The following is a 20,053-nucleotide window of genomic DNA, read 5'->3' as shown; positions in this document are numbered from 1 at the left end:
CCCTTAGCCCTTCCCGCATTGTCACCATTGCGTGCTTGAGGTCTCCCAGGATCCTTCCAACGCAGCGCACAGCCAGCAGAAATCACAGAAAAAGGCGGTTTGGACTAGTCAGCGTGACCCCCTCATCAAATCAGTCTCAGCACTCAGTGCGGCGCCATGACACCGGAAGTGCCCTCCCCCTCAGCGCACTTGATTGGGTAGTTCAGACAGCCTTCACCGCTGATTGATTCTTGGTCTGTCAATCTGAGACAGTTGATTTGAGAGTGAAAAGCGAAACAAATCTCTTCCAGGAGTGGAGCTAAAATGGTTTTGTTTGATCTTTCTTTCTTTCTCTGTGTCTCTCTCTCTCTCTCTGTCTCTGTCTCTCCCTCTCTGTCTCTGTCTCTCTCTGTCTCTGTCTCTATCTCTGTCTCTCTCTCTCTGTCTCTGTCTGTCTCTCTCTGTCTCTCTGTCTCTGTCTCTCTCTTTCTCTCTCTGTCTCTCTCTGTCTCTGTCTGTCTCTCTCTCTCTCTCTCTCTCTCTCTCTCTCTCTCTCTCTCTGTCTCTCTTGCCTGCCTGCCTGCCTTCCTTCCTTCTTTCTTTTTGAAATAGCCAGGCAACTCAGTCTTTCCTAGAGCTCACTTTTACCTCAGGCTGACCTTCAACTAGCGGGAATCCTTCCTAAGCGTCCCTAGTGTCATTACATGCGTGAGCAAACACGCACAGCTCAAATGATAAATTGGAACTCAGAAAATTCTAAATCACTCTCTTGCTCACAATGTCAGTTTCACTTTCCATGAAGAATGCTTTATTTCTAGCTTTTCAAAGCTCCTTTTTTTTTCTTAATAGACGCAATGTGCTTTTTTTCCTGAAAATGGGTCACAAATGTGCTTAGGCTTCACAAGGTTTCAGAAGGTTTAATCATTTGGAAGAATCAATCCCTAGATGTCATGAATTCAGATCAGTCCAGGACAAAATGGAACAGAGAGAGGGTCACAGAATTGGAAATACAGATCTGTATAGAAATCATGTAGCATGTCTTTGCTCAGTCAATATTTCAATCCTGGAATATTCAGAATATGAAAGAAAGCATCAAGGCAAGTGTATGCGGATCATGTAGCATGTGTTTGCTCTGTCGAATGAAATATTTTTCATCTGTACTATCTGTTCCTGTCACATTTGATGCATCATTCAAGTCTTCATTACAGAATACCCACTGTGCTAGGAACTTGGTATGCCTTTGGGGATGATAGAGATAAGACAGATTCTTTTCTTATATTTCAATATTGTAAACTAAAGCAAGTGAACAGAGACCAAGGGAAATCATAATAGATGTCATGATAAGGGCGGAAATGATAATATCAAATAGTGGATAATTCCTACGAGGGAAGAGTGGAGGCAGAGAGATAAACCAGAGCACAGAAGATACATTAAAGAATCAGAGGACATGAGCCTGAGAAAGACAAAACATGCAGAAGAGGGTAGAAATTCAGACTAATGCTTCAGTGAAAAGTATTGAGAGATACATTAAGGGTCATAGAATTGATTCAAGTTCTCTTTCAGTATGTTCCACAAGATAATATACTTAAAAAAATTCTTCCACAAAATGTTCAAGTCTACCAAAATCTTAATAAAGATACCACAATAAACAAAGCTGATATTGTATTCTATTCATTTACTGTGAAAGGGTGTTTCAGAGTATTCAAATCACTGCAGAACAGTTTACTAAACATGACTTTATAATAATAATTAAAGCACTGATACTCAGGGAAGACTTGGTTTTTCTACTAGCTCAGCATGGTGATAAATGCTGTTTTTTTGCATGTGATATAGGAAGAAACATTTAAGAAAATAAAAATGATGCATAGCAAAAATTGGATCCTGGTAAGATCACCAAAAATAGAGTAATAAATGGAGGCTCACTGGAGCTGAGTTCTCTGTATCTAGGGCATGGACACTTGAGGGAAGGGTACACATCCCTGCACTGTGGATTGCCTTCTGGTCCATGTTAGGGGTTTCAAATCAGTGGCCCAATGTGGAATTCATTATATCCTCTAAAGTTTGTATTTTGGAAACAGAACATCTGATGAGATATTATTGATATATGGCACCCTTAATAGTTGATGGTCACCTGAATGTTTCCTCTCTTGAATGAAAGGAGGTTGTTAATATGAAAATAGGGGATTTATGACTAGGGTGGACATCTTATAAAACAAGATTCACTTGTACTTTCTATTACACACGTGATCACCTAGCATTCAACAATATATCATGCAGAAAAAGTGTTTCACTAGATTTTTTTGCTATGATCTTACCCTTTTTAGCCTTAGCATTGCAAAGAGCATATTTTCACTGTTTGTTAATTACCCTATGTGTGACATCCTGACATAAGAATGAATAATATATTGGAACACTCATAGCATTGGTTGGAATGATAAAACAAAGATTCCCATTCAGTATATCTGAGAAAGCAGCTGTGTTGTGAATAGGACTATGACAGCAGGTAGAAGTCGAGTTCCCAGAAACTCTCTAGGGAGGGATAATATAGTATAGAGTTAAATCTCCCAGATGAGGTAGACCATTCAGAAGACAGAGACTGGATATTTACCTGGGGACACACATGCAATTCAGTCTCTCCCAGCTATGTCAACTTGGCACGTTACTACATTTCTCTAGCTTCTGCTTTTATCAGGAAAACCAGGGACAAACAGAATGTACCTCAGAGGTTCCTTATGATGATTCATAAATCTAACATGCAAACAAGGTCCTAAATGTTGGAAATATTTACATTCTGAGTCTAGGATTACAGGGAATTGATTATAGGTATAGCCCAGTGACACTAGCACTAGAGGAATAATTCTGACCTTCAGCCCACATATCTTTTTTTTTTTTTTTTCTTGTCTTTTTCTTTTTTATTGGTACCGGGGATCAAACTCACGACTGCCTGCTTGCAAGGCAGGTGCTTATGCTGTTGAACTAAATTCCCAGCCCCCCCCCAGCCCATTTATCTTAAACCAGGTCATAAACATGGGAGAAGGGCAAGAAAAGTGAAACAGTCCCCCCTAAGATCTCATGGTTTGTTATGATTTCAACAAAGGAGATGATAAATGATGCCAAAGCTATGATAAAGTGTGATTCAGATACAAAAAAAAAAAAAAAAAACCACAAAACAAATAATGACACCAAAAAACCCAAAGGATAACTTCATTTACATAGTATAGCAACACTGGAATTTTTAACACTTCAGAAAGATACAGAGCTGGTAAAATAAGAAGATTTGGGTTTAAGATCCAATGGGGAGAAAAACTGGTTGAAAAAATGGTGAGTTTCACATATGGTGGCTGTGAGGAAGGAGTTATAAACCCTGGCATTGCAGCCTTGGGCCAAATGATGACTCAGGGGATTGTGATTCGTTCATGTTGCTGAATTTTTCTTAACTTGCATCTTATCTGTTATTGAGAGGAAGTACACAAAACTGTGATATGACTGTCACACTGCTGCATTTTGGGAGGAAAAACTTGTGTTCTTCTATTGCAGGAACAAAGACAGAGAGGATTTTGGCAGAAAAGAGTGTCAAGACAATGTCTTCCCTGTACTTGATTTAAATTATTTATATAAGTATACATGGGCATTGGAAGGGGAGACATTCATATCAATTTTTGAAATTAATGAAACTTTTCAAGTAATAATTCACTATCTACCATGAAAACTTTTTGGAAAGCTATCTTAGTTACTATTTTTGTTGCTGAGCTAAAATATCTGACATGAAAGTTAAAGGATAAAAGGTTTATTTAGCCCACAGTTTATAGAGGTTTCAGTCCATAGTCAGCTGCCTCCAAAACAGAATGGCATGGGAGAGGCCATGACAGATGTGAAGCAGTCCAAGTCATGGCAGGGCAGGCGGAAGGTAGCAAGCAGCAACAGAAACAGCAGCAGCCAGTCTCCCTCTCTCTTTTATCCTCTCTAGGTCACCAGCATTTTGGGTGGTGCCAGCCACACTCAGGATGGTCTTCTCTTATGCATCCCCCTAACCCAAGCATCTGTGGGAATCAGCACTAATAATGTATACATGAAGAAGTGCTTCCTTCCAGTCTGGAATGTAGTTTGTCCTGCTGGGTCTCCCGAATGGTCAGCTGCTAGTTAGGCTCTGAAGATGGAGCATAGCATTACTTGTGGGAGGCCATACCTTAGCAGCTGCAGGATGTGGGAGACATTTTCTGTGATGATTCCAAAGCTGTCCCTAACATCAGCTAAGCTGTCCGCAACACTATCAGCTCAAGTGAACTATCTTCTGAACTCCTTTCTCACAGAACACTTTTTGTTTCCTTTTAGCAAAGAATCCTTTTTCATTAGCTATTTAAGACAGTGTGCTGCTATAATAGAGTGGTCAGCAGCGCTTTCCTTATGTCAAGAGTCTTCTTTCTTTTCATGTGACATGAGTAATCAGAGATCATCACTGTCTTCCTCATACTGATTGGGGAAGCACCAACATTGATCAGCAAACTACATTGTGATTTTAATGTGACTCCAAGGTTACTCCAAGGTGATCTTCAATAGGAACACGAAGTAGGTGAGTATATTTGAAGAATTCCATATATTTGGAAACACCCTACTGAGAGAGTGTCTGTATTCATAAGGGTGGGCCAGAATTTGACCGGTGATCTAAAACTTTACTTTAAACGTTTACAGCAACTGCTCTGAGTTATTCATGTAATCATAACTCCAGCAGAGTTACAGATTCTTTTATATCTACTTGAAATTCTTGTTCTTGGTTTCCAGAGACAGGTAAAATACAAAATAGAAAAATAGTTTTTTTACATTTGCACTCTCTGCAATCATTTCAACTTGGAAAAGTTCAATCTGTCTTAATGCCATTACAGAGGAACTCAGAGTCATAAGCTCCTGCTTCAGATACACGAGAAAACAAAAATAAATATGTATATGAACAAAATAAAATACATAAGCCCAAAGTCACCTGGGCTCAGTTTGAGGAGGGAAAAGGGTAACAACTTCCTTTGCTACTTCCAAATTTGACGTAAAATATTGTAGCTTCAAAAATATCTCACAATGCAAACTTTACACACAGTTATTGAGCTTATACTAAAAGTATTTAAAATATAACTTCAACTTCTTAATCTGTAGTTAGTATAAGTCATTTTCCTGATATTTATATATTTTAAGTTGTGTTTAAAGTTCAACTAATAATTTGAGAAAAATGTTGCCTTTATTATCATTTTCAAAAAATTTCTTTTGTGTTCTTGCTCTTGTTTCTTTTTTGTTTTATTCATCTGATATGCTGTTCTTTTGTTATCTTTGAGTTCAGTTCTTGACTTCAACAACCACACATTGTATAACTCCAGGACCTGCAGGATATCTCTGGATTTTATATCTCCCTGTCTCAAATAAAAGTATAATATTTATTATTTACCACACACACACACATACACACACATCTAATGTAATAAAATAATCTGCGATGTTTGATCTTCTCAGACTAAAGCTAGTTTTCTCTCTTTTGTTCAAGACATTATTATGTGGAAATATGACAAATAACCAGATGCAAATATTCTAGGACACTGTGTAGACATCTTGAAAGATATTTGTGTGTGAAAAATTTTTAAATAAATCACCATTTCTCCTCTGTAATAAAGAGTCCAGTTACCTAACAAAGCACCTATAAATACATATCTTTACACAAAAAATGTTGTCATAGATGTTTCTCTCAGCTATTTTCCATTCAGTCTTCCCTAAAAACAAATCTTATTAATAATATTGGTTATTTTTCTCTTTTATTTTCTTTTAGCAAAATGGGGTTTTGTCTTTTCTTTTTGTTTGTCTTAACTCTGCTGCCACTACTCTTAAACCAAAAAACAGCCTCTGCTCAAGTTAGAAGTGTATTCATGCTTGGCTAAAACTAGCTGAGATCAATTTATGGTCTCATACTTTATCATTAAATACAGCCTAGAAAATAATTGTTTTTGTACTGTGTGCTTTACATGAGTCACCTCAAGACTAAAGAGTGGTTATTACTAATAAACCATGACTTGCACACTAAACCAAAGCTAACCAAAATTTTCAAAGTGAGATACAACAAAACAAAGCAAAAACAAAAAACAAACAAAAAGAATAACCTGTAAGATATACTAAAGGAGAGACAAAACAACAGAACTTATAATAATCTATACATTAAGTAACTTAAGAAACATCTGGGGCAAATTTAAAATTCAAAAATAAACTCATGGCCCTACTGGTCTCATACCCCACAGAGCACCATGTGCTGTCTGGAAGAAACTACACATCCTCCAGACTGAAAGCCCTCTGCCTCCCTGAGTACGCATCATAACCACTCTTCCTGTGTTTCAGCCAAATCACAGCTGTATCTGTATTATCAGCCAAAGAAACATTCATAACCAGCCATCTAACCCTCATAATGGCAGTCACTACAGATGTCACATGAGAGCAAGAGCACTATTCAACCATACTTCCTGCTTCCTTCCCAGTTTGCCAACTGAAAAGGCACTGGAGACAAAGACGATATCTGCTGTAATGTTCTCCATGTCAAATGGAATAACTGTGTGTCCACATTTTTGTTATTACCATTGTATTACTCTGCAGAGAGAGCAAGATCACTCTGCAAAGAGAGTGATCTTGCTTTTGGTGCTGACTCCATTGATACTATAAGCTGGAGGGACCATAGATGCTCTGGGCTTCTTTTACAGCTAATGGACAATGATGGTTGTTTTAGCCCCCTGAATGCACAGTGGTGGCCAGCTGGATTGTCTTTCTTCCCTCGTCTTCTGTACCCTGGAATATATTCAAAGAGTACAGGAATTATTCCCTTTATCTTGATCAAAATGAGTCATCAGAGATCACCACTACGTCCATAATACTGATTGGAAAAGCCTCAATTTTGATGGAGGAACTACAAGTATCATGCCCTGACCCCAAGTGTCATGCTATCATGGTTTATTTTGGTGGACCCCAGGCCTCACGCATTTGCATTGTGCATTTGTGAATGGTTCATTGTCTAGCACATGGATTGGGGATGTGAGTGCTACACTGGCATAGAGGTGGAGCCAGGATGTAATGTAATGGCAGGAAGAAGGTGTGTTTCTCTGTTGCCAATTTCTGCCTTGTTTGCAGCCGCCATGAACAGCGGCCCCGTCATGCCAGCCTGCCTTGGAGCCCACTGAGTATGGACTGAAAGAAACTCCAAAAACTGTAAGAAATAAATGTTTCCTTTCCCAACTTTGGTCATCAAGTATTTTGTCTCAATGACTAGTAAAAAGTAACTAAGACACATGCCCTGACCCCAAGTATCATACCTTGACCCCAAGTGTTATAGACCCCAAGTGACATGCCCTGACCCCAAGTGTTATACTCTGACCCCAAATATCACACCTTACTAAAGCCACATTTGCAACTACTCACTAATGAGAACATGAAGCTTTGAAAGAACATCTTTCTACAAGCCACAGCAAAGCCCAGTCCTGTGTTTAGAAAAGGTTCTCAGTGCATTCTCAGTGATCAGTCCTCCCTTCTCCCTGCCAGAGGTCTGAGGGTCTGTTGGATTCTCATTTTGAAATGTTTGTGTATGTTTGTGTGTGTGTACACGGAACCTGTGTGTTTTGTGACCCAAGGAGCTCTTACCCTCACCGTGGTCCTCTGCTGTCCTCTAGCCATCCATCATCATCATGTCACTGTTTCCTCTACTGTGTGCCTGGGAAGTAGGTGTTAACAGTAAAGCTGAATCTTCCTAGTCTCTTTTGTCTAGGTGATTGATCTCCATGAAATATAACAACTACTGTGGGTCCAATACAACAGGATGATGTTCTGTTTGTACAGGTTTTCCTAGTTTTTTTTTTTAAATGCTGGAAATGAGGTTTGGCCTTCTTATGTCCTTGGAGTAACAACAAAGGTCAAATTTTACCTGTTACTAGAGACACAGGTCTAAACTAACAAATTTAAAAATACACCTCAATATTCATCCCTAAAACTGAAAAGGCACAGAAAAAGATACAACAGGGTGTGCATCTCTCAGGAAGTAGAGATTAAAAGGGTGACAGTGAAGATCAGGCTCCATCCCAGGTGGTGATATGTTCTGGGAGGTGGATCCACCCTGGACGAATGATGGTGCAAGTTCACCTGGGACATCACATTGGGCACAAGAACTCTCAGGCCCTAAACATAGGGCAGGTCAGTGATTATGCTGATCTCAGGCGAGGAGCAGAGAAGCATGAAGGATGAGGATTGCTTAGCTTCACATGATGAGCTGGATAGTGAGGTCCATGGTGACTTCAGGGAGGCAGGAATTTCAGTGTGAGAACATCACTATCTCTGACTTCAGGAACCATGAATGTGAAGGGGTCAGGAGTGTGGGTCATTTTCTTCTGGTCAGTGTATTCCTGAGTCACAAGAAACTGATAACAGGAGGGGGATATTACTTAGTTTGCAGAAGTCTTTTCATATTATATGAAAAAATCATACTCAGACGAGTGACCAATAATTACAATAAGTGATGAAACACAAGGAATAAATTGAGAGCTCTGACAAAGAAAACTGAATATTGTGAAACTATGGGTATTTAAATTTAAGTATGTTTTAAAGTGAAATGGATATGTGTACTGACACATTTGTGTGTGTGTGTGTGTGTGTGTGTGTGTGTGTGTGTGTGTGAAAGAGATGGAGACAAAGAGAGAAAGGCTGTGCTTAATAGAGATAAATCTAATAAACCCAATTGTTATGTCCCTTGAGCGAAGTGCTGGCCTTAGTCCTGCTCAGCTAGCAGCTAATAGAAAGAGCACACCAAGGGCCCCTGGATTATGTCCTGAGTCCAGTCCAGCTTCCCTCCTCCCTGAGTGCAGGGCTCTGGGTGATGCTGAGATTGAGCTTGGGGACCAGGTCTCCTGAGGTGGCCAAGGAGAGGAGGGAGCTGTGTGTTCTCAAAACCTGTGGAGAGGGAAGAATTTAATTCCCTCATTCAAATAATTTATTTCTACATGAGACAGCTCCTCATGTTTGGAATTAAACTAGCATATTCATTTTTAGATGAGGATGATTTTACACTCCAAAGAAAACTAATTTCAAGAAACATTCAAGTTACTTTGAGATGGGTACGAGTCACATTTACCCACCAGGGAAATTCAGGCAGAGATGGAAAAGTCACTACTTCAATGTGTATTTATGCAATTAAATGTAACACAGAATGTTTACTTGAACATAGATGCTTCACTGCGGCTTATGCATGGCAGAGTCTGCTCAGGCCTATGTATTAATACAGTAGGGAAAACCCAGAGGTCCCCAAGAAGCGCCCCCCCCCGCCCCAATTTCTTCTCAGCGCGTGTTCCTGGCTCTCCACAGACCACAGTGACCCCTGCTGGGCGTGAATGCCCCTACCGGAAGGTTCTCCCACAGTAATACACGGCTGTGTCCTCGAGTCTCAGGCTGCTCATTTGTGGATACAGGTGTTCTTGCCGTTGTCCTTGGAGATGGTGACTAGGCCCTTCACGGAGTCTGTGTAATGTATGGTAACAACACTGTTACTAATATCTGAGACCCACTCTAGCCCCTTCCCTGGAACCTGGTGGATCAATTTAATACCATACCTACTGAAAGTGAATCCTGACGTCATGCAGGAGAGTCTCAGGGACCCTTCAGGCTGCACCAAGCCTCCCTCGGAGTGTACCAGCTTCTCATAACACAGGACACCTGCAAACAGAGAGACATCCAACTCACGAAACGGTCATACATGCCCATTGTTTAAACACTCACGTCCACTAACTCCCTCAGTATCTTTTCCTGTCCTCTTCAGGTCTAATATTAACAGGTGGCTTGAATGAATATAACAGTTGAGTCAACAATAGTAAAGCCTAATAGATTACCTGGTTGCAAATGGACCTCTGCGTATGATTTGGACGAGTGGACAGAGATATTCTGCCTCCAAGGAGGAGAGAAGTTGAACTGCAACATCCGAAGCAGGCGAGTCCATCACTTTCTGAGTTGTCACTGGTTCAACTCTTTGATACTGGCCATCTCTACTTTGTGACTGTGAGGCAACATTTAGAATAACTCCTGCATCCAGAATTCTTACCTCTGTTCTGAATTGCATGGCACTAATGGATATGTAGAAACACTAATATGTTTCGCACAGAGAGAACAAAATATTGCAGTTATGCATATAATTCTGTGGTGGGGAGGTTATCATGGGGTCTGATAGTTCTTGAAATTTCAGGAACGATTTGGATGTGAGGCTTAAGTAAGCACATGTTTCATTTGTGGGTTTTATTATTAACAACAACTGCCTGTATTCAATGTCGTGATAGAGTTCTATGGGGAAGAACCAAAACATTAACACATGAAGAGCAGGAGTAAAATCTGAGTGAAACACTTGGAGGGTATGAGAGATGAGCCAGGTGATAACCAGGTACGCTTAGAAAGTGAGGATGGCTCTGCTGATGCTTCTTCGCTTGCTTAAGACATCAAGAGTGTAAGCAACAGATGTATCTGGAATATCACGTCAGGGGCAGGAAATCTCAGCCCTTAAACACAGGACACATCAGTGAGGATGCTGGACCAGGTGAGGAGCAGAGCAGGGGGAGAAGGTGGAGGTGCATTAGCTTCTGGGGATGAGAGTGAGGGTGAGGTCTTTGGTCACATCTGAGAGATGAGGTCTGTGTGTGAGAATGTCAGCTCTGCTCTGCCTTCAGGAGCCATGGATGTGTGTGCAAGTGATTTCGAGCTGTACATTATGTATCTGGTCACAGGAAACATTAACCTTAAGAATGACATTCCTAAGCAGAGAAGTATATTGATTACTTTAGGAAAATTTACTAATAAATATGTGACTGGTAAATACAGAATTAACTTAGATTAAATAAAGAAAATGTGTGATGGAAGAATTCTGGGAATTTTATTGGGAAAAAACCATAAATTTTGTGAAACTGAAGGGTTTTGCATTAGTATTCTCCAATATTTTAGTGACATGTAGATTGAAATGTGAGAAACTAGTAACAAAGAAATGAGGTATGGGAATGAGATAGATAGATATAGATAGATGGATGGAGGGAGGGACAGAGAGGGTCTGATATGCAAAATAGTTACAGGGAATTTTTATACATTTTATAGTTTCTAAGGTTTAGAGGAAAAGTATAGACTCAAAGCCTGTTCAGCCTCCTTGGGTAGAAAGAACAGAGCAAGGCCTATAGACTTTCCCCTGACTACAGTCAGGCCATCCTTCTTTCTCTTCCTTGAGCACAGATCCCCAAATGGCTCTCAGGCTGAGTTTGGGGACCAGCTTTCCTGAGGGCCTTATGATGAGGAGAGAGCTGTGTGCTCTCAGACCCCATGAACAGAACAGGGAAGGATTTAATTCCTTAAGCCTCCCAAATTGTTTCTCCATGAGGCAGTCCCAATAATTTTGATTACATTAGCAGATTCCGTGTTAGATGATGATTTCCTCACGCTCAGAAGAATGCTAACTTCACAAAACGTGCACGTTACTTGGAGATGTGTACAGGTCACATTTACCCACCCAGGAAATTCATAGAGGTGAAAAAGACAGTTACTAAATGTGCACGTATGCAACTAGATTCAACAGAGAATGTTTGCTTGGACTTGGATGCTTCGTTGCAGCTCCTGCATTGTAGGTCTGCTCAGGTCCTGTGATGTTAACACATGAGGGAAACCAGAGGCCCACAGGAAACCCTCACCCCACGGCGTCCTCCTTTGCACCTGCTCCTAAGGCCCTGCCCGGTACCCACGGACCACAGGGACCCCTATTGGGCATGAACGCTCCTGCAGGGAGGTTTGCGTCTGTTCCTTCACTGTGTCTCTTGTAGAGAGTAATGCAACGCGGTGTCCTCTATTCTCAGGCTGCTCATCTGCGGATATACAGAGTGTTCTTGCTGTTGTCCCTGGAGATGGTGAATCTGCCCTACACAGAGTCTGCATAGTATGTGTTACCATCGCTACCAATAGCTGAGATCCACTCCAGACCCTTCCCTGGAGCCTGGCGGATAAAGTGCATGCCATAGTTACTGAAGCTGAATCCCCAGGCCATGGAGGAGAGTCTCAGGGATCCCCAGGCTGCACCAAGCCTCCCCCGGACTCTACCAGCTGCTCCTCACACAGGACACCTGCAAACACAGAGATATCCTGCTCAGGAAACTGTCACACTTGTCTACTTTTTATCCCAGTCAGGACCACTTCTCTACCCCACATCCTCTGTTCTCAATAATTTACCTTTCAGAAGTGCAAACAGGAAAACCAAATTCAGCCTAAAATCCATAGTGGTCATCTGTGCTCTGTCCTGATCCCCAAGTGGGAACAGCTGGGCATCCAGGGCTGGGCTCCTCTGCAGAGCTCAGGGTCAGGACTGGGCTGGATTTCATGAGCACAGAGAGGTCTTATTTGTATGCCTTCCTGCTATATAGACAGCACTGCGGTTGGACTCTCAGAGCAGGCAGTGTTCACAGCAGATGTGAGTGCGCTGGGCAAGTCAGGTAACAAAGATGCATTCCAGAGAACATGACAGCTCAGGTGACAGTGCTCTGTTGTGCTTTACCTCTTCATCACAGATTATTTTTATCCACATTCACATATCATGCATTCTATATTAATGACACTTGCTTTGTAAACATGTGAAGTGCCAAGTGCCCTGAACAGCTGTGTTCTCCACATAGGATCTGATGCCGTGTGAATGTCACCCGCACTGTCTAGGCCTCTGCTCTCCTGATCTGTGAGCAGACTGATTCCCCATCCAGCTTCTGGAATCTTCTGTTGTGGTTCTCCCCTTCAGGGAGAATGTGTATGACTGCTCTATTCTGCTCTTTTCTAAAAGGAAACAGCACCAGCCTTCCTGTGGAGCCTGCTGATGAGTTTCTCAGTTTCACCTGTCATCATCTTCCTCTGTTCCATTTTTTCTAACTTCATTTAAAATTTATTTTATTTTATTTTTATTTTTAGTTTTTATTAATTTTTATCAATCGCATTTAGAATATATGATGGATACATTTATTGTAGACCCTTATATATGTGTCTAAAACTTCAATTCTTGTTTCATGGAATCCCTCTCACATCCCTGTATTTCTTAGGTCCCTTTAGTCTTGTAAATATCTTTGTTTCTTTTTTATTTCTGCTTTATTTTGCCTTTTAAGCTATTTATATACTTCTTTTCTTATATAAAATGAACAATGAAATAATTAAGGTTTTCTGATTTATTTCACCTACACAGTACAAATTTTTTTTCCAGCGATCCCTTTGACAGTGATGTACTATCAAGAATATACTGAATAGAGAAAAAAACTTAAATCCCCTCAAAATGAGAAATGGGCAATTAATGCAGAGATGCTTTTCTGAGGCAGAAGTAGAAAAGGTCAATAAATAAATGAAATATTTTCAGCAGTTAGCAATCAACGGAAGCAATCCCAAACTTTCAACATGCTACCACAATATTTATTCTACAATATATCCAGGTGAGCACTTCTTAACTTTCTGCATTTAGCATACATTGGTTTGTAAACACCCTTGTTTTCCATTCTGTGCTACACAGATGCCTCTTTATTCTTCTTCCAATATTCTAGTCTACCATTTTCACCTGAAAAGTTTTCCACATTTTTTATCATCTATTTTTATCCAACATTGTTTATAAATTTCTTATCACTATATGTTTGTGGTATATAATGGTTACCTGTCACATCTTTCCTCTATCATTCCCTCTGCCCCAGATTTCTTCACCTTTCTGTAGAGGGTTCTTTTCAGTTCCTTAATAAGTTTGTTTTGTGCTTAAATCGTATCTAATCTGTGTCTCCTATTTCAGACAGATCATGTGAGATTTAACTTTCTTTGTCTGAATTAGTTTGCTCTTATTGTCTCAAGATTCATCTTTTTCCTAAAAATAACTCAAATTTACCTCTATTTTGTAGATGTACCACATTTTCTGTCATCATTTATCCTTCATGAGTATGAATAGGTCACTTCCTATTTTATCCATTGTTAGTATGTATCACTGTAATATGATGACTTTAATGCTGCACCACCAAATGTGTAGAGTAATTTACAGCCAGGTATAAATGTAACAGTTGCTAACAAAATTAAATGATTATATAATATGTCCTTTTTTAATGTTTTAAAATTTTGCTGATGTTTTTGAATGTACTCCTGAAAAAATAACGATGATTTCTTGCAATTCTGTGTGTGATGTTACATTTGAAAGACTTTCATGCACTTCAGTGTCACCACACATCTGTTAAATGATCTATTTTGTTAAAGGCAAGAACACTTTTGAAGCCATGCAGGGCCTGGGAGGAGAACAAGCCAAATGCATCATTTCTGTGACCCAGTGCCAATCATGTAGGGACTGGGAGGTGAAACAAGAGGAACAAGAGAGACACATGTAAGATGCTTTATTTATAGACATTCTTGCAAGTTTACACTGTATTTTCCTGCCATGCTCTATGTTATATTATAAACATTGAAAAAGATTTTCTCCCCTTTGAGAAAAGGATACAAAGTGCAAAATGTAGTTTCCATAACAGACAATAAGGCTGTGGATTTAGCTCAGCAGCATAAATGCTTGACTTGCAAGTACATGGTCATGAGTTCAATTCCCAGTAGAAAACATAAAATAATTGACAATAGCAAACTATGTTACACTGTTTTGTTTCGCTGGATTTCTTGTCTTTTGTGGGGTTTAGACAATGAATCGATTATTCTGCGTTTTAGTTGGCATTTTATGTAGTATGGATTTTAGAATTTGTTTCTTTGCTGTTTCTATTATCCCATAGCATCATTTTTTTTTTTTTTGAGTACCAGGGATCAAACTCATGACTGCGCACTTACAAGGCAGGCGCTTGTGCCGCTGAGCTAAATCCTCAGTCCCAATAGCATCATTTTTAAAAATGTCATGTCGCCAACCTAAAATAATAAAATGGTTTAGTACGTGTCCGCTTGTAATAGATTCTGTGCTGCGTGTTTCGAGCGACCCCTGCTGGTACTAAGCGCCCCTGCGCGAAGATTTTTGTCTGGTCTCGCACTGATGTTCCCCCGTTGTGTCTTTCGCACAGTAATACACTGCTTTGTCTTCGGGTCTGAGGCTGCTCATCTGCAGATACAGCGTGTTCTTGCCGTTGTCCCTGGAGATGGTGAATCGGCTCTTCACAGAGTCTGCGTCGTATGTGCTACCACCGTCGTACTTAATCTCTGAGATCCATTCCAGTCCCTTTCCTGGAGCTTGGCAGATTCAACTCATCCAGTAGCCACTGAAGGTGAATCCCGAGGCCACGCAGGAGAGTCTGGGGAACCCCCAGGCTGCAACAAACCTCCCCCGGACTCCACGAGTTGCACGTCTGCCTCGACACCTGCAAACATAGAGACATCCTGCTCAAGAAACTGTCATTGAGGTCCACTGTGTAACCCATACATTTCCACTGATGCCTCAGCATCTTTTGTTCTAAACAATTTACCTTTGAGAATTGCAAACAGAAAAACCCAGCTCAGAGCCAGCTCCACGATGAGCCGTCTGTGCTCAGTGCTGATCACCGACTGGTACCACCTGGGCACCAGGGCTGGGCTCCTCTGCAGAGCTGCATGGTGAGGGCTGGGCTGGTTTTCATCAGTACAGGGAGGCCCTATTTGCATGGCCTTCTGCTATATAGAGGGCTCTTGGCATGAAAAACTGACATAGGGCTGTGCCGTCCTCAGATGTGAATGTGATGAGGGAGTTCGGCAGTGATTTCATTCAAGATGATATGAGAACCCACTGTGAGATAATGTCTTGGTATCTCTATGTCTTCATGTCCTTTTATTTCTCCCTATGCTTTCAAATCTCAGGTTTCCATCCTGTCTGCCATCCTGGTTTATTACTTATTAAAGTCATTTTACTCCCTCACGGTGGCCCCAGAGTTTGAAATCTCTCCTGTATTAATTTAAAAGTCTGAGATAAATAGCATCTGTATGAACTATGCATCAGACTTTGATGACTATGCCCAGCTTGTACTTATAAAATTAACCATGCTTAGTGCTTCCCAAATGTAGTGTTGGGCCTGGCCTAGGGTGAACATTCCCAATCCACAGAGCTGATGGAACAGAACTTCCACAAAGCACAAAAGTCTCATTAGAGCAACATTTCTACCTCATGATCCACAATAATCCTCTTTGTTTTTTCCAGAAATTCATTAGTTGTCATAGCTTTTGGTTTATCTTTTTAAATGGCACTCTGTTTGAATTTTACCCACAAACATTAAGGTCAAAGTTTACAAGTACAATTAAGGGAAATTGTGCATATTAACTCATTTCTGATTCTACTGTAACAATGCTTAATCTGTGTGTTCATCGTGACAAGGAAATTTATAACTATTTCTAATTATTGATTGCATAATTCATGTCCTCATAGTCCCTGGAAGCTGTAGGTGTATTTTCAAAGTGCAATAATTGTGAAAAATGTCGATGTTATTTGTCACTGGAGTCACACCGGAGGGAAATTTTGTATTCATTAGGATGTTTCAATGCATACTCATGCAGTAACAAGAATTTTAAATCAATTTCTTTAAGGGTGAAGTATATCTCATGTTTGGATAAAATTTCTTTGAATTGGTAGACTTTTAGGTAGTTTCTAAGTTTGGGTTACCATGAAGAATTTTTTTTTATTTAGGAGGAAAAAGAGAAAAACACAAAACAAAACAAAGCAGTGTAAGGGTACACGTAATACAGAACTACAAAAAAAAAACATAACAGTAAGAAATCACCTGTTAGTAGATTACATATTATCATCTTGAAAATAGTTGCTCAAATCACAGTATCAAAGAATACAAGGTGGACATTCAAACAGGGAGACTGCAAACAGCTGTGTTCAATGATCCAAAAACATTGATATAGTCAGCTATTTAACACCCCTAAACACAGTTGCTGTTATATCCGTTAGAGCTCTTTTTCTTTTTCTTTTTTTTCCCTCTCTTTTTTACAACAAAATTTGCACATTTTGGATTTTATTACTCCTTAGTGCTTATTACTTTCTTTGGGGAGGGGGAGAGAATACAGTCAAATATGGCAAAACAAAGCTGTCAGTCAAAACCAAGGATAGACATAGCACGTGGTGTAGAACAGAGTACAAGGTTATCAACAATGGTTATCAACGTTGTCTCTTGTTTCCTTAAAAAGAATTGTCTATCTCATTAGATATTATAAAGTTGGACAAAACAGTAGAGAACAAGACCAATAAAACTTAGGCATTGTAAACATTACAGGACTTCCAAAGGAGACAATAGTCAAACCAGAATGGGCATCTTAGTGAATCTTATTGCCTTCAAAGTAGTTGCCTATACCCTCAAACTTGATACTATCATACAGAATGGAACAGAGTCTAATCAGTCAAAAGAAGATTGTGGGAGTATTACAGGACTTCAAAACAAGTTAATAGGAAATCAAAAAGAGTTACTATTATATATCCTGCTAATTTTTTAAAATTTTTCCCCTTAATTAAAACAAACATAGGAAATAACTAAATTTTTTTTTAAAGAATAAGGGAGAGATTGAGATAAAACAGGACAAAACAATATAACAATACAGGTCAAAGCATGACTGTTTCAGCAACCTAGTGCTTCACCACCAAATAACCCGACTTAATAGTAGTTACCATAGTGTCCTTTTTCCTTGAAATATTTGAATAAAACTTCATATACTATAGCTTCAAATATTTCCATATCAAGAAGCTGAGAATAAAGCCTTTCCAATTAATAAGTGAAAACTTTATAAGGCTTCAAGGCCACATAATGGGGGATCATGATTACCACATATTTTTATATATTTGAATCATTACTTACATTAGGGAAACTATTCGGTATTCACACATGCGAGATTGATTTATTTCACTTACGAGTATGGTCTCAAGCTGCACCCATTTATTGATAAATATCTCAATGTGATCCTTCTTTTAGCTGAATAATACTCCATTGTATAGAAATACCACAATTTTTATATCCATTCCTCAGTTGATGGACACTTGGGTTGTTTCCAAGATCTGGCAATTACCAATTGTGCTGCTATAAACATAGGTGCACATATATCACTGTGGCATGATGCTTTCAGTTCTTCTGGGAATATACCTAGAAGTGGGATAGCTGGAACAAATGGGACTTCCAATACCAGAATTTTGAGAAATATCCAGACTGACCTCCACAAAGGCTGTACCAGTCTACACTCCCACCAACAGTGTAGGAGAGTTCCTTTTTCCCCACAGCCTCTCCAGCATTTGTTGTTGTTGGTTTTCTTGATCCTGGCCATTCTTTCAGGAGTGAGATGGTATCTCAGTGTGGTTTTAATTTGCATTTCTCTAATGACCAATGATGATGAACATTTTTTTCATGTATTTATTTGCCATTTGCATTTCTTCATCTGAGAATTGCGTATTCATCTCAGATGCCCATTTTTGGATTGGATCTTTGAATTTTGGAGGTCTTAGTTTTTTTAATTCTTTATATGTTTTAGACAAGATTCCCTTGTCTGAGAGAGAGTTCACTAAAATCTTTTCCCAGTTTGTGGGTTTTCTTTTCACTATGCTGGAGATTTCTTTTGACAGAAACTTTTTAATAAGAAGTGGTCCCAGTTATTGATTCTGGGAAGTATTTCAAGTCAGGTATTGTGATGCCTCCTGCTTTGTCTTTGCTGCTTAGAATTGCCTTTACGATTCTAGGTCTCTTCTGGTTCCAGATGAAATTTATGAGTGATTTTTCTAGATCTATAAGGTATGTTGATGGTATTTCTATTGGGATTGCATTGAATCTGTATAACAGTTTTGGGAGAATGGCCATCTTCACAATGTTTGTTCTTCCTATCCATGAGCAAGGGATGTCTTTCCATTTTCTGAGATCATCCTCAATTTCCTTTTTCAGTGCATTATAATTTTCACTGTATAAGTCTTTCACTTCTTTCATAAGAGTAATTCCTAAATATTTCATTTTTTTGCTTGCTAATGTGAATAGTCCAGTTTCTCTTATTTCCCTCTCTGTGATTTTGTTGTTCGTGTATAGGAATGCTATTGATTTCTGAGTATTGATTTTGTATCCAGCCACATTACTGAATTTATTTATTGTATCTAAGAGTCTTCAATGGAGTTTAGGGGGTCTTCTATGTAGAGTATCATGTCATCTGCAAACAATGATAATTTAACTTCTTCTTCTCCTATCTTTACCCCTTTTATTTCTCTTTTTTGCCTAATTGCTCTGGCTAGTACTTCCAGTAGTATATTAAATAGGAGTGGTGATAAAGGACATCCTTGTCTTGTGCCTGATTTTAAAGTAAAGGCTTTCAATTTTTGGCCATTTAGTATGATACTGGCTGTTGGTTTGTCATAAATGGCCTTTATTATATTGAGGTAAAGGCCATCTATTCCAATTTTCTGTAAAGTTCTTATCATGAATAAATGTTGGGCCTTTTCGAAGGCTTTTTCTGCATCTATAGAAATGATCATGTGATTCTTATATTTGGCTTTATTGATATGGTGGATTACATTTATTGATTTGCGAATGTTGAACCATCCTTGCATTCCTGGGATGAATCCCACTTGGTCATGGTGTATAATTTTCTTGATGATTTGTTGCATCCTATTTGCCAATATTTTATTGAGGATTTTTGCATCTGTGTTCATTAGGGAGATCAGCCTATAGTTCTCTTTTTTAGTTGGGTCTTTCTCAGGTTTTGGTACTAGAGTAATATTTGCTTCCAGGAATGAAAGGATTGCTTCCCTTTCAATTTCATTGAATAGTTTGAGGAGTGTCAGCATTATTTCTTCTTTGTATTTTTTGTAGAATTCTGCAGTGAATCCATCTGGGCCTGGGCTCTTCTTGGTGGGTAAGGACTTAATTACATTTTCAATTTTATTAACAGAGATTGGGTTATTCAACAGTTTTATATCCTCTTGATCTAGCTTTGGTACTTCATATGTTTCTAAGAATCTGTCTATTTCTTCTGTATTATCAAACTTTTGAGAGTAGAGGTTTTCGAAATAGGTGTTGATGATCTTCTGTATTTCTATTGGGTCTGTAGTGATTTCACCTTTTTCATGTCTTATTGCATGAATTTG

The 20,053-nt window shown here is 39.3% G+C and overlaps 2 pseudogenes; both read right to left on the bottom strand.

Moving 5' to 3' along the window:
- Positions 1-11,798: 11,798 nt before the first annotated feature.
- Positions 11,799-12,265, bottom strand: LOC100717916 (immunoglobulin heavy variable 3-23-like; annotated as a pseudogene).
- Positions 12,266-14,971: 2,706 nt separating this feature from the next.
- LOC100718198 (immunoglobulin heavy variable 3-23-like) lies at positions 14,972-16,162 on the bottom strand (annotated as a pseudogene).
- Between the last annotated feature and the right edge of the window lie 3,891 nt (positions 16,163-20,053).

Source organism: Cavia porcellus, unplaced genomic scaffold, assembly GCF_034190915.1.
Source record: "Cavia porcellus strain 051 isolate PalLab524CR breed Dunkin Hartley unplaced genomic scaffold, mCavPor4.1 scaffold_8, whole genome shotgun sequence".
Taxonomy (NCBI): domain Eukaryota; kingdom Metazoa; phylum Chordata; class Mammalia; order Rodentia; family Caviidae; genus Cavia; species Cavia porcellus.
This window is presented reverse-complemented; position numbering and strand designations above follow the sequence as displayed.